This window comes from Eucyclogobius newberryi, unplaced genomic scaffold (genome assembly GCF_026437365.1).
Source record: "Eucyclogobius newberryi isolate DKJ021-1_F unplaced genomic scaffold, fEucNew1.0.hap1 SCAF_36, whole genome shotgun sequence".
Taxonomy (NCBI): Eukaryota; Metazoa; Chordata; class Actinopteri; order Gobiiformes; family Gobiidae; genus Eucyclogobius; species Eucyclogobius newberryi.
The window spans coordinates 974,352-988,302 of NW_027316012.1; positions in this window are offsets into that span (position 1 = coordinate 974,352).

The window sequence follows — 13,951 nt, forward strand, 5'->3', positions numbered from 1 at the left end:
TGAAGGGGACTGGTGCAGAGCCCCTGTGCCAGGAGCTAAGCGCAGCCATCATCCTCCAAGCCGCGCGTCCTTCTGCGCAGGGGTGAGTGACAATGGACCCGGACTGTGTTCCCACCGGACGCGTTGAGGCTGAAGGGGACTGGCTCAGAGCCCCTGGCACAGGGGCTAAGCGCAGCCATCATCCTTCAAGCCGCGCGTCCTTCAGTGCGGGTGTGAGTGACGGTCCCATCTCCGGAGACAAGGGGCCAGGCGCGGGGGAAGCCAGTCAGACTGAAGCCCCGCGCCTGGTGGGACCTCTGTCTCGGCCTCGCTTCCAACGTGTCCGGCGTGAGGTTAGCCGGAGCAAACCACAGCCGCAAAATGTAAACAAACCCGCAGTGCGCAGGAGCCTTCGAAGCTGGATAAAACCAGAACGGGGCCCTACGATGGCGGGTCTTGAGTGCCAATAGACCAAGCTCCTTGTCTGGTATACATAGAACCATGATTTGTACCATTTTCATGGTTGATTCACGGATGATCCCTGCTCCGCCTCACGCGAGTTGGACGGCTGGGTGCCTTTTATCCATGAGGCACTGCACTGCCTCCGGCAGCCGAGTTCGGGGCCCGGTGAGGGCTCCAGGCTCCAGGGGCTCCGACCCGGAGCCTCCGACCCGCAGAAGGTGCTCCCTGGCCGGGCAAAGTCTGGCCGTATGCGGGGTGGATGGCCCTGGGTCTGGGCGGCGCTAAGATCACGGAGCGGGTCACCTCCGCGTACAGCCCGTGGTCAGCGTGACACCGTGCTCTGCCCCGAGCAATCAGAGCAAACAGGAAGCTTCTGGAAGTGCCCGGGAGTCTGGTAAAATCAAGCCGAAAATAGACCCTCTCATGCCGGGTCTGAGCGGCACTTAGAGCCCGGAGGAGCGCGGAGCGCGGGGCTACATTCAGAGGCTCCGTGATCCGCCTTACAACCAGCTCTCACCTCCGCGTACAGCCCGTGGTCAGCGTGACACCGTGCTCTGCCCCGAGCAATCAGAGCAAACAGGAAGCTTCTGGAAGTGCCCGGGAGTCTGGTAAAATCAAGCCGAAAATAGACCCTCTCATGCCGGGTCTGAGCGGCGCTTAGAGCCCGGAGGAGCGCGGAGCGCGGGGCTCCATTCAGAGGCTCCGTGATCCGCCTTACAACCAGCTCTCACCTCCGCGTACAGCCCGTGGTCAGCGTGACACCGTGCTCTGCCCCGAGCAATCAGAGCAAACAGGAAGCTTCTGGAAGTGCCCGGGAGTCTGGTAAAATCAAGCCGAAAATAGACCCTCTCATGCCGGGTCTGAGCGGCGCTTAGAGCCCGGTGGAGCACGGAGCGCGGGGCTCCATTCAGAGGCTCCGTGATCCGCCTTACAACCAGCTCTCACCTCCGCGTACAGCCCGTGGTCAGCGTGACACCGTGCTCTGCCCCGAGCAATCAGAGCAAACAGGAAGCTTCTGGAAGTGCCCGGGAGTCTGGTAAAATCAAGCCGAAAATAGACCCTCTCATGCCGGGTCTGAGCGGCGCTTAGAGCCCGGTGGAGCGCGGAGCGCGGGGCTCCATTCAGAGGCTCCGTGATCCGACGCTCACCTCCGCACCTCCGAACCATGACTTGACATTACGGCTGTGAAGGAGCCTTGGAAGCTGGATAAAACCAGAACGGGGCCCATCGATCGCGGTTCTCGTGTGCCCGTCAAACGAGCTCCTTGCCCGGTATCCGCACAACCAGGAAATGTACCTGTTTCGATTGCGAAAAACGTCATTCTCAAAAACCGCCCGCCCCTCCCTCCCAGCATTACCATTTTGCACATTCCGCGTGAGAGCAGCGTAAGAATTTCTCGGGAGCAGCGTGATTTAGCCCGGGAATTTTGAGCTGAACGCTTATTCCCACGAGCCCAAAAAACGACTAAGTCCAACGGTATATAGTGTACTATTGCCGAAAAACGACAGAGTCGCTCTGGTATAGTGTACTATTGCCGAAAAATGACAGAGTCTTTTCAGGTATAGTGTACTATTTCGGTTTTTACTCTAAGTCCCTCAGGGGCATATGGTGCTATACTATGATGGTCAGATCACCTCCAGGCCCCAGGGGAGTGCTTTTCTGGGGGCAAACAGTGCACTGATGATGGGGGATTATTTCATTTTGCTCATTTTGGTGTTTTTTCACATTTTAACCCATTTTCACCCCATTTGCTCACAACTTCATACTACGGCCCGGAAAAACGACAGAGTCGCTCGGGTATAGTGTACTATTGCCGAAAAATGACAGAGTCTTTTCAGGTATAGTGTACTATTTCGGTTTTTACTCTAAGTCCCTCAGGGGCATATGGTGCTATACTCTGATGGTCAGATCACCTCCAGGCCCCAGGGGAGTGCTTTTCTGGGGGCAAACAGTGCACTGATGATGGGGGATTATTTCATTTTGCTCATTTTGGTGTTTTTTCACATTTTAACCCATTTTCACCCCTTTTGCTCACAACTTCATACTACGGCCCGGAAAAACGACAGAGTCCCTCGGGTATAGTGTACTATTGCAGAAAAACGACAGAGTCTTTTCAGGCATAGTGTACTATTTCGGTTTTTACTCTAAGTCCCTCAGGGGCATATGGTGCTATAGTCTGATGGTCAGATCACCTCCAGGCCCCATTGGAGTGCTTTTCTGGGGGCAAACAGTGCACTGATGATGGGGGATTATTTAATTTTGCTCATTTTGGTGTTTTTTCACATTTTAACCCATTTTCACCCCTTTTGCTCACAACTTCATACTACGGCCCGGAAAAACGACAGAGTCCCTCGGGTATAGTGTACTATTGCCGAAAAACGACAGAGTCCCTCGGGTATAGTGTACTATTGCCGAAAAACGACAGAGTCCCTCGGGTATAGTGTACTATTGCCGAAAAACGACAGAGTCCCTCGGGTATAGTGTACTATTGCCGAAAAACGACAGAGTCCCTCGGGTATAGTGTACTATTGCCGAAAAACGACAGAGTCCCTCGGGTATAGTGTACTATTGCCGAAAAACGACAGAGTCCCTCGGGTATAGTGTACTATTGCCGAAAAACGACAGAGTCCCTCGGGTATAGTGTACTATTGCCGAAAAACGACAGAGTCCCTCGGGTATAGTGTACTATTGCCGAAAAACGACAGAGTCCCTCGGGTATAGTGTACTATTGCCGAAAAACGACAGAGTCCCTCGGGTATAGTGTACTATTGGCTGGAAGCTCGGTTTTTTTTCTAAGACCAGCAGGGGTATATGGTACTATATTCTGGTGGTCAGATCACCTCCAGGCCCCAGGGGAGTGCTTTTCTGGGGGCAAACTGTGCACTGATGATGGGGGATTATTTCATTTTGCTCATTTTGGTGTTTTTTCACATTTTAACCCATTTTCACCCCTTTTGCTCACATCTTCAAACTCGGGCCCTGATTACAAGTTCTGACCAAATGATGACAAACACGGTATTTATTATGTATTTTTTTCATTTTTTTTATTTTTCCAACTTATACATCCATCATTGGTGCCAGGCAGGTTGTGGAGAAAGCAGTGAAGAAAGGAGAGAGCCATCACAGAAAAGATGTCCATCCAGGGTCAAGGTACCCTGCACTTTTACATATCCAAATGACAGCATTTAAAGTTTTTTAGCGTATGGTATCTCTCGTTGCATGGAACCGCACAGAGGCCAACGCCACACTGACGGCACCTGTACTTTGTTTGCCGCCTGCCTTTGGTACGAGAGCGGTCAGAGCACACGGCGCAGTCTGGACGTCCCTCTGCTTGACAAAGCCAATGACGCTCTGTGAGTCTCTGTGGCATTTCACCCTCCGGTCTTGAGCGCCTTTCTTGTTTTTTGGAGTGATCAGCCAGTAATGCATCAATAATCTTCTGAATGTAAACCTTTAAAGGTTTGTGTGGGCCTGGAGTGGATTTGGTGTATATGATGTGTGAGTTGACAATACTTATGCTTATAATGGCATTGAATATGCGATGATACCATTTCCGGGACCTGTGTGGAAAGAGGTATGTCTTCATCCTCTGGTCAGCAGTGTCCACTCCACCCATGTAGGCGTTGTACTGGTCGACACATACAGGTCTTTTGATGTCACGGAAGCCAGTGTCATCTGTCTTGGATCGGATCCTCCTCTGAACACAATCATTTCCATGGACTGTGGACAACATGGTGAGACGTTTAGTATCGTGCCAAGCACAAGCCAGGAGTTTTCCCTTTCTGCAAAAAACTGGGTCATCTCCTTTTTTCAGCTGTAAGACACTTTTACCAAGGCATTTTGGCATCCCCAACCTGGTAATCCTTACCGTCCCACACAGTCCAGTTTCCAAATCTGCTAATTCATTTGCAATTACAGGCGAGGTATAGTAACTGTCCATGTAAATCTCGTGTCCTTTGCCCGTAAAGGGAGAAACCAACTCACGGACAACTGCGTGTGTTGCACTGATGTTGCTTGCATTATTTTTGTACTGTCCAGTGTGCATTGACCAGCGCAAAACATACCCTGAACAGCTTTCACTCAGGGCATACACTCTATAGCCATATTTGTCAGGTTTATTCGGAGAGTAACATTTTAGTGAAGATCTCCCCTTGAAAGCTATTGTCATTTCATCTAAAGAAAGCTCCTTGATTGGACTGTAAACTGCTGCAAATTTGGGAATAATCAAATCTATTATTGGGCGGACTTTGAACAGTTTATCGTGCCCGGGCTCGCCTGTTCTCACATAATCATTATTGTTGACAAAATGAAAGAACGAAAGAATGATTTCAAATCTGTTTCTTGACATTACATTTCCAAATCCAGGCGTTTGTGTAAGCCAAAATGTTCCCCAGTAATCCTCGATTTCAGGTTTCTCAACAAGGCCCATGGAGAGATGCAAAGCGAAGAAAGCTTTCATTTCGGTGACTGATACATCATACCACTCAAGAAATCTTGAATGTGGCTTCAGAATCATAGGTGCCATACACTGATGTGCATATCTATTTGTCTCATCAGTAATGAAAGTCCAAAACTGATCGGTCAGAAAGAGTGACAGAATATCAAATGGATTAGCATCCGTCAGATCCATCTCTCCTGTGTAGCCAACTGGGTCTTCAAAAGGTTTGATCCATGCCTCAAATACCTCGACCTCTCTCAGCATGTCCCAGCTCTCATCCACCGGGCAAGTTTTACTGCAGCCACTGGTTCCACTGGTTCCTCGCCTCCGTCTGTCCTTTGCACCTGTCCGTTGTTTCGAAGTCCCTTCATCTCCACTTGGAAATCCATCGTCACTCTCGGGGAGATAATACCCTTCAGAGTCAGAATCTGCTGTAAATTGCATGCCACGTGTACTTCCTCCAGCCATTTTTTTCCTTACCGGATCTGCCCTGGATCATACCTGGCTAATAAAGGGAAGTTGCACCGAACCGACCAATGACTGAAGTGATTCATTTTCTACTATTATTTCATTAATTTCCTTGTACGGTAAAGTTGCATTTCTGCGACTTTGGCGCTTAAAGGGTTAGAATACAGAGTTTTTGGTTTCAATACCTTATCATCTGCTGCCATCTTCTGTATTTTTTGTAAATAAAGGTGGACAAAAATAAATAAATATTTGACAAACGCCAAGCCTAGCCCCAAGCCCCAAGGACTGATAACCCTTTAGGCGCCAGAGATTATGGATGAAATAAATGTATAAATAAAAAACTTCCTGAGATACAGAGAACTGAAGCCGGGGCACAGCTCTGGGTCGGCAGTGCCCCTGGAGGCCCGTAGAAGCTCCACACTCCAGTTGATTCTTGGATAAAAGGGCACCCAGCCGGTCTCGAACTCGCGTGAGGCGGAGCAGGGATCATCCACCCCGCACACGGCCAGACTTTGCCCGGCCAGGGAGCACCTTCTGCGGGTCGGAGGCTCCGGGTCGGAGCCCCTGGAGCCTGGAGCCCTCACCGGGCCCCGAACTCGGCTGCCGGAGGCAGTGCAGTGCCTCATGGATAAAAGGGCACCCAGCCGGTCTCGAACTCGCGTGAGGCGGAGCAGGGATCATCCACCCCGCACACGGCCAGACTTTGCCCGGCCAGGGAGCACCTTCTGCGGGTCGGAGGCTCCGGGTCGGAGCCCCTGGAGCCTGGAGCCCTCACCGGGCCCCGAACTCGGCTGCCGGAGGCAGTGCAGTGCCTCATGGATAAAAGGGCACCCAGCCGGTCTCGAACTCGCGTGAGGCGGAGCAGGGATCATCCACCCCGCACACGGCCAGACTTTGCCCGGCCAGGGAGCACCTTCTGCGGGTCAGAGGCTCCGGGTCGGAGCCCCTGAAGCCTGGAGCCCTCACCGGGCCCCGAACTCGGCTGCCGGAGGCAGTGCAGTGCCTCATGGATAAAAGGGCACCCAGCCGGTCTCGAACTCGCGTGAGGCGGAGCAGGGATCATCCACCCCGCACACGGCCAGACTTTGCCCGGCCAGGGAGCACCTTCTGCGGGTCGGAGGCTCCGGGTCGGAGCCCCTGGAGCCTGGAGCCCTCACCGGGCCCCGAACTCGGCTGCCGGAGGCAGTGCAGTGCCTCATGGATAAAAGGGCACCCAGCCGGTCTCGAACTCGCGTGAGGCGGAGCAGGGATCATCCACCCCGCACACGGCCAGACTTTGCCCGGCCAGGGAGCACCTTCTGCGGGTCGGAGGCTCCGGGTCGGAGCCCCTGGAGCCTGGAGCCCTCACCGGGCCCCGAACTCGGCTGCCGGAGGCAGTGCAGTGCCTCATGGATAAAAGGGCACCCAGCCGGTCTCGAACTCGCGTGAGGCGGAGCAGGGATCATCCACCCCGCACACGGCCAGACTTTGCCCGGCCAGGGAGCACCTTCTGCGGGTCGGAGGCTCCGGGTCGGAGCCCCTGGAGCCTGGAGCCCTCACCGGGCCCCGAACTCGGCTGCCGGAGGCAGTGCAGTGCCTCATGGAGAAAAGGGCACCCAGCCGGTCTCGAACTCGCGTGAGGCGGAGCAGGGATCATCCACCCCGCACACGACCAGACTTTGCCCGGGGAAGGGCCACTCTGGCTGGGCATGGCCCCCACTGAGCACCCCCTGGAACCCCTGGAGCCCCCGGAGCACCTCCAGAGCCACCCCCCACTCCTCCAGACTCTGCCCGGGGAAGGGCCACTCTGGCTGGGCATGGCCTCCGCCGAGCACCCCCTGGAGCCCCCGGAGCACCTCCAGAGCCACCCCCCACTCCTCCAGACTCTGCCCGGGGAAGGGCCACTCTGGCTGGGCATGGCCTCCGCTGAGCACCCCCTGGAACCCCTGGAGCCCCCGGAGCACCTCCAGAGCCACCCCCCACTCCTCCAGACTCTGCCCGGGGAAGGGACACTCTGGCTGGGCATGGCCTCCACTGAGCACCCCCTGGAGCCCCCGGAGCACCTCCAGAGCCACCCCCCACTCTCCCCAGACTATGCCCGGGGAAGGGCCACTCTGGCTGGGCATGGCCTCCGCCGAGCACCCCCTGGAGCCCCCGGAGCACCTCCAGAGCCACCCCCCACTCCTCCAGACTCTGCCCGGGGAAGGGACACTCTGGCTGGGCATGGCCTCCACTGAGCACCCCCTGAAGCCCCCGGAGCACCTCCAGGGCCACCCCCCACTCTCCCCAGACTATGCCCGGGGAAGGGCCACTCTGGCTGGGCATGGCCTCCACTGAGCACCCCCTGGAGCCCCCGGAGCACCTCCAGAGCCACCCCCCACTCTCCCCAGACTATGCCCGGGGAAGGGCCACTCTGGCTGGGCATGGCCTCCGCCGAGCACCCCCTGGAACCCCTGGAGCCCCTCCAGAGCCACCCCCCACTCCTCCAGACTCACCCCGGGGAAGGGCCACTCTGGCTGGGCATGGCCTCCGCCGAGCACCCCCCTGGAACCCTGGAGCCCCTCCAGAGCCACCCCCCACTCCTCCAGACTCACCCCGGGGAAGGGCAACTCTGGCTGGGCATGGCCTCCGCTGAGCACCCCCTGGAACCCCTGGAGCCCCCGGAGCACCTCCAGAGCCACCCCCCACTCCTCCAGACTCTGCCCGGGGAAGGGCCACTCTGGCTGGGCATGGCCTCCACTGAGCACCCCCTGGAGCCCCCGGAGCACCTCCAGAGCCACCCCCCACTCTCCCCAGACTATGCCCGGGGAAGGGCCACTCTGGCTGGGCATGGCCTCCACCGAGCACCCCCTGGAACCCCTGGAGCCCCCGGAGCACCTCCAGAGCCACCCCCCACTCCTCCAGACTCTGCACGGGGAAGGGACACTCTGGCTGGGCATGGCCTCCACTGAGCACCCCCTGGAGCCCCCGGAGCACCTCCAGAGCCACCCCCCACTCTCCCCAGACTATGCCCGGGGAAGGGCCACTCTGGCTGGGCATGGCCTCCGCCGAGCACCACCTGGAACCCCTGGAGCCCCTCCAGAGCCACCCCCCACTCCTCCAGACTCACCCCGGGGAAGGGCAACTCTGGCTGGGCATGGCCCCCACTGAGCACCCCCTGGAACCCCTGGAGCCCCCGGAGCACCTCCAGAGCCACCCCCCACTCTCCCCAGATTCTGCCCGGGGAAGGGCCACTCTGGCTGGGCATGGCCTCCGCCGAGCACCCCCTGGAACCCCTGGAGCCCCTCCAGAGCCACCCCGCATTCCCCCAAACTCAGTCTGGGGACGGGCCACTCTTCCCCGGGTTGCAGGCTCTGGGACTCCGGGGATGACCACCGGGGACCAGGCCCTCCCTTCGAACCCGGGGACCCACACTTAAGCACCCCCACACGGGCTACACACCCTTGTTTCAGCCCCCTGGAGGTCCGTGCCCTTGGTACTATACCATGGAAGTCCGTGCCCTTGGTACTCCGACTGGAGTACCAAGGGAACGGCCCAGCACTCACCACAGAGGCTCGCGGCGGCCCCGGCCCACCTTTCGTCCCCGGGTACCCACACTTAAGCACCCCAACACGAGCTACACACCCTTGGTGCAGCCCCCTGGAAGTCCGTGCCCTTGGTACTCTGAGCCACTTTAAAAGATAAAAAGCACCAGGACCCCAAGGCCCTGGCTCCCCTGTCCCCTACACCACACTTGGAGGCAGGGCCCTTGCCCTCCACTGGCTGCCCCCGCGCCCAATGTACTCCATAACCGAAGAAGAGAGGGGGACCCGGAGGCCGGCCTACTAGGGTAACAGGTTTAATTTAGAGCCGGGGCTCTGGACCACAAATGCCAACAACCCCGCAGTGCGCAGGAGCCTTCGAAGCTGGATGAAACCAGAACGGGGCCCTACGATGGCGGTGACCAGCCAGTTGATAGCAAAGTGAGCCCTGGACAGGAGCTGCATTTGACAAACTCAGAGACGAGGAAGGGACCGGAGTCGGACCAAATATATCATCTGGCGCTGTGTCCAGCGTGAGGGTGAGCCAGCGCAAATCAGGACCACAAATGCCAACAACCCCGCAGTGCGCAGGAGCCTTCGAAGCTGGATGAAACCAGAACGGGGCCCTACGATGGCGGTGACCAGCCAGTTGATAGCAAAGTGAGCCCTGGACAGGCGCTGCATTTGACAAACTCAGAGACGAGGAAGGGACCGGAGTCGGACCAAATATATCATCTGGCGCTGTGTCCAGCGTGAGGGTGAGCCAGCGCAAATCAGGACCACAAATGCCAACAACCCCGCAGTGCGCAGGAGCCTTCGAAGCTGGATGAAACCAGAACGGGGCCCTACGATGGCGGTGACCAGCCAGTTGATAGCAAAGTGAGCCCTGGACAGGCGCTGCATTTGACAAACTCAGAGACGAGGAAGGGACCGGACTCGGACCAAAAATATGCGCCGGCCCTGCCCCCCGCCCCGCGCAGAGCCATCGGACACGTTGAGGCTGAAGGGGACTGGCGCAGAGCCCTTGGGCCCAGGGGCTAAGCGCAGCCATCATCCTTCAAGCCGCGCCTCCTGCTGCGCGGGGGTGAGTGACAATGGGCTCGGACTGTGGTTCCGTCGGACGCGTTGAGGCTGAAGGAGACTGGCGCAGAGCCCCTGTAACAGGGGCTAAGCGCAGCCATCATCCTCCAAGCCGCGCGTCCTTCAGTGCGGGGGTGAGTGACAGTGGGCCTGGACTGTTGTTCCACCGGAGGCGTTGAGGCTGAAGGGGACTGGTGCAGAGCCCCTGTGCCAGGGGCTAAGCGCAGCCATCATCCTCCAAGCCGCGCGTCCTTCTGCGCAGGGGTGAGTGACAGTGGACCCGGACTGTGTTCCCACCGGACGCGTTGAGGCTGAAGGGGACTGGCTCAGAGCCCCTGGCACAGGGGCTAAGCACAGCCATCATCCTTCAAGCCGCGCGTCCTTCAGTGCGGGGGTGAGTGACAGAGGGCCTGGACTGTTGTTCCACCGGACGCGTTGAGGCTGAAGGGGACTGGTGCAGAGCCCCTGTGCCAGGGGCTAAGCGCAGCCATCATCCTCCAAGCCGCGCGTCCTTCTGCGCAGGGGTGAGTGACAATGGACCCGGACTGTGTTCCCACCGGACGCGTTGAGGCTGAAGGGGACTGGCTCAGAGCCCCTGGCACAGGGGCTAAGCGCAGCCATCATCCTCCAAGCCGCGCGTCCTTCAGTGCGGGGGTGAGTGACAGTGGGCCTGGACTGTTGTTCCACCGGACGCGTTGAGGCTGAAGGGGACTGGTGCAGAGCCCCTGTGCCAGGGGCTAAGCGCAGCCATCATCCTCCAAGTCGCGCGTCCTTCTGCGCAGGGGTGAGTGACAGTGGACCCGGACTGTGTTCCCACCGGACGCGTTGAGGCTGAAGGGGACTGGCTCAGAGCCCCTGGCACAGGGGCTAAGCACAGCCATCATCCTTCAAGCCGCGCGTCCTTCAGTGCGGGGGTGAGTGACAGAGGGCCTGGACTGTTGTTCCACCGGACGCGTTGAGGCTGAAGGGGACTGGTGCAGAGCCCCTGTGCCAGGAGCTAAGCGCAGCCATCATCCTCCAAGCCGCGCGTCCTTCTGCGCAGGGGTGAGTGACAATGGACCCGGACTGTGTTCCCACCGGACGCGTTGAGGCTGAAGGGGACTGGCTCAGAGCCCCTGGCACAGGGGCTAAGCGCAGCCATCATCCTTCAAGCCGCGCGTCCTTCAGTGCGGGTGTGAGTGACGGTCCCATCTCCGGAGACAAGGGGCCAGGCGCGGGGGAAGCCAGTCAGACTGAAGCCCCGCGCCTGGTGGGACCTCTGTCTCGGCCTCGCTTCCAACGTGTCCGGCGTGAGGTTAGCCGGAGCAAACCACAGCCGCAAAATGTAAACAAACCCGCAGTGCGCAGGAGCCTTCGAAGCTGGATAAAACCAGAACGGGGCCCTACGATGGCGGGTCTTGAGTGCCAATAGACCAAGCTCCTTGTCTGGTATACATAGAACCATGATTTGTACCATTTTCATGGTTGATTCACGGATGATCCCTGCTCCGCCTCACGCGAGTTGGACGGCTGGGTGCCTTTTATCCATGAGGCACTGCACTGCCTCCGGCAGCCGAGTTCGGGGCCCGGTGAGGGCTCCAGGCTCCAGGGGCTCCGACCCGGAGCCTCCGACCCGCAGAAGGTGCTCCCTGGCCGGGCAAAGTCTGGCCGTATGCGGGGTGGATGGCCCTGGGTCTGGGCGGCGCTAAGATCACGGAGCGGGTCACCTCCGCGTACAGCCCGTGGTCAGCGTGACACCGTGCTCTGCCCCGAGCAATCAGAGCAAACAGGAAGCTTCTGGAAGTGCCCGGGAGTCTGGTAAAATCAAGCCGAAAATAGACCCTCTCATGCCGGGTCTGAGCGGCACTTAGAGCCCGGAGGAGCGCGGAGCGCGGGGCTACATTCAGAGGCTCCGTGATCCGCCTTACAACCAGCTCTCACCTCCGCGTACAGCCCGTGGTCAGCGTGACACCGTGCTCTGCCCCGAGCAATCAGAGCAAACAGGAAGCTTCTGGAAGTGCCCGGGAGTCTGGTAAAATCAAGCCGAAAATAGACCCTCTCATGCCGGGTCTGAGCGGCGCTTAGAGCCCGGAGGAGCGCGGAGCGCGGGGCTCCATTCAGAGGCTCCGTGATCCGCCTTACAACCAGCTCTCACCTCCGCGTACAGCCCGTGGTCAGCGTGACACCGTGCTCTGCCCCGAGCAATCAGAGCAAACAGGAAGCTTCTGGAAGTGCCCGGGAGTCTGGTAAAATCAAGCCGAAAATAGACCCTCTCATGCCGGGTCTGAGCGGCGCTTAGAGCCCGGTGGAGCACGGAGCGCGGGGCTCCATTCAGAGGCTCCGTGATCCGCCTTACAACCAGCTCTCACCTCCGCGTACAGCCCGTGGTCAGCGTGACACCGTGCTCTGCCCCGAGCAATCAGAGCAAACAGGAAGCTTCTGGAAGTGCCCGGGAGTCTGGTAAAATCAAGCCGAAAATAGACCCTCTCATGCCGGGTCTGAGCGGCGCTTAGAGCCCGGTGGAGCGCGGAGCGCGGGGCTCCATTCAGAGGCTCCGTGATCCGACGCTCACCTCCGCACCTCCGAACCATGACTTGACATTACGGCTGTGAAGGAGCCTTGGAAGCTGGATAAAACCAGAACGGGGCCCATCGATCGCGGTTCTCGTGTGCCCGTCAAACGAGCTCCTTGCCCGGTATCCGCACAACCAGGAAATGTACCTGTTTCGATTGCGAAAAACGTCATTCTCAAAAACCGCCCGCCCCTCCCTCCCAGCATTACCATTTTGCACATTCCGCGTGAGAGCAGCGTAAGAATTTCTCGGGAGCAGCGTGATTTAGCCCGGGAATTTTGAGCTGAACGCTTATTCCCACGAGCCCAAAAAACGACTAAGTCCAACGGTATATAGTGTACTATTGCCGAAAAACGACAGAGTCGCTCTGGTATAGTGTACTATTGCCGAAAAATGACAGAGTCTTTTCAGGTATAGTGTACTATTTCGGTTTTTACTCTAAGTCCCTCAGGGGCATATGGTGCTATACTATGATGGTCAGATCACCTCCAGGCCCCAGGGGAGTGCTTTTCTGGGGGCAAACAGTGCACTGATGATGGGGGATTATTTCATTTTGCTCATTTTGGTGTTTTTTCACATTTTAACCCATTTTCACCCCATTTGCTCACAACTTCATACTACGGCCCGGAAAAACGACAGAGTCGCTCGGGTATAGTGTACTATTGCCGAAAAATGACAGAGTCTTTTCAGGTATAGTGTACTATTTCGGTTTTTACTCTAAGTCCCTCAGGGGCATATGGTGCTATACTCTGATGGTCAGATCACCTCCAGGCCCCAGGGGAGTGCTTTTCTGGGGGCAAACAGTGCACTGATGATGGGGGATTATTTCATTTTGCTCATTTTGGTGTTTTTTCACATTTTAACCCATTTTCACCCCTTTTGCTCACAACTTCATACTACGGCCCGGAAAAACGACAGAGTCCCTCGGGTATAGTGTACTATTGCAGAAAAACGACAGAGTCTTTTCAGGCATAGTGTACTATTTCGGTTTTTACTCTAAGTCCCTCAGGGGCATATGGTGCTATAGTCTGATGGTCAGATCACCTCCAGGCCCCATTGGAGTGCTTTTCTGGGGGCAAACAGTGCACTGATGATGGGGGATTATTTAATTTTGCTCATTTTGGTGTTTTTTCACATTTTAACCCATTTTCACCCCTTTTGCTCACAACTTCATACTACGGCCCGGAAAAACGACAGAGTCCCTCGGGTATAGTGTACTATTGCCGAAAAACGACAGAGTCCCTCGGGTATAGTGTACTATTGCCGAAAAACGACAGAGTCCCTCGGGTATAGTGTACTATTGCCGAAAAACGACAGAGTCCCTCGGGTATAGTGTACTATTGCCGAAAAACGACAGAGTCCCTCGGGTATAGTGTACTATTGCCGAAAAACGACAGAGTCCCTCGGGTATAGTGTACTATTGCCGAAAAACGACAGAGTCCCTCGGGTATAGTGTACTATTGCCGAAAAACG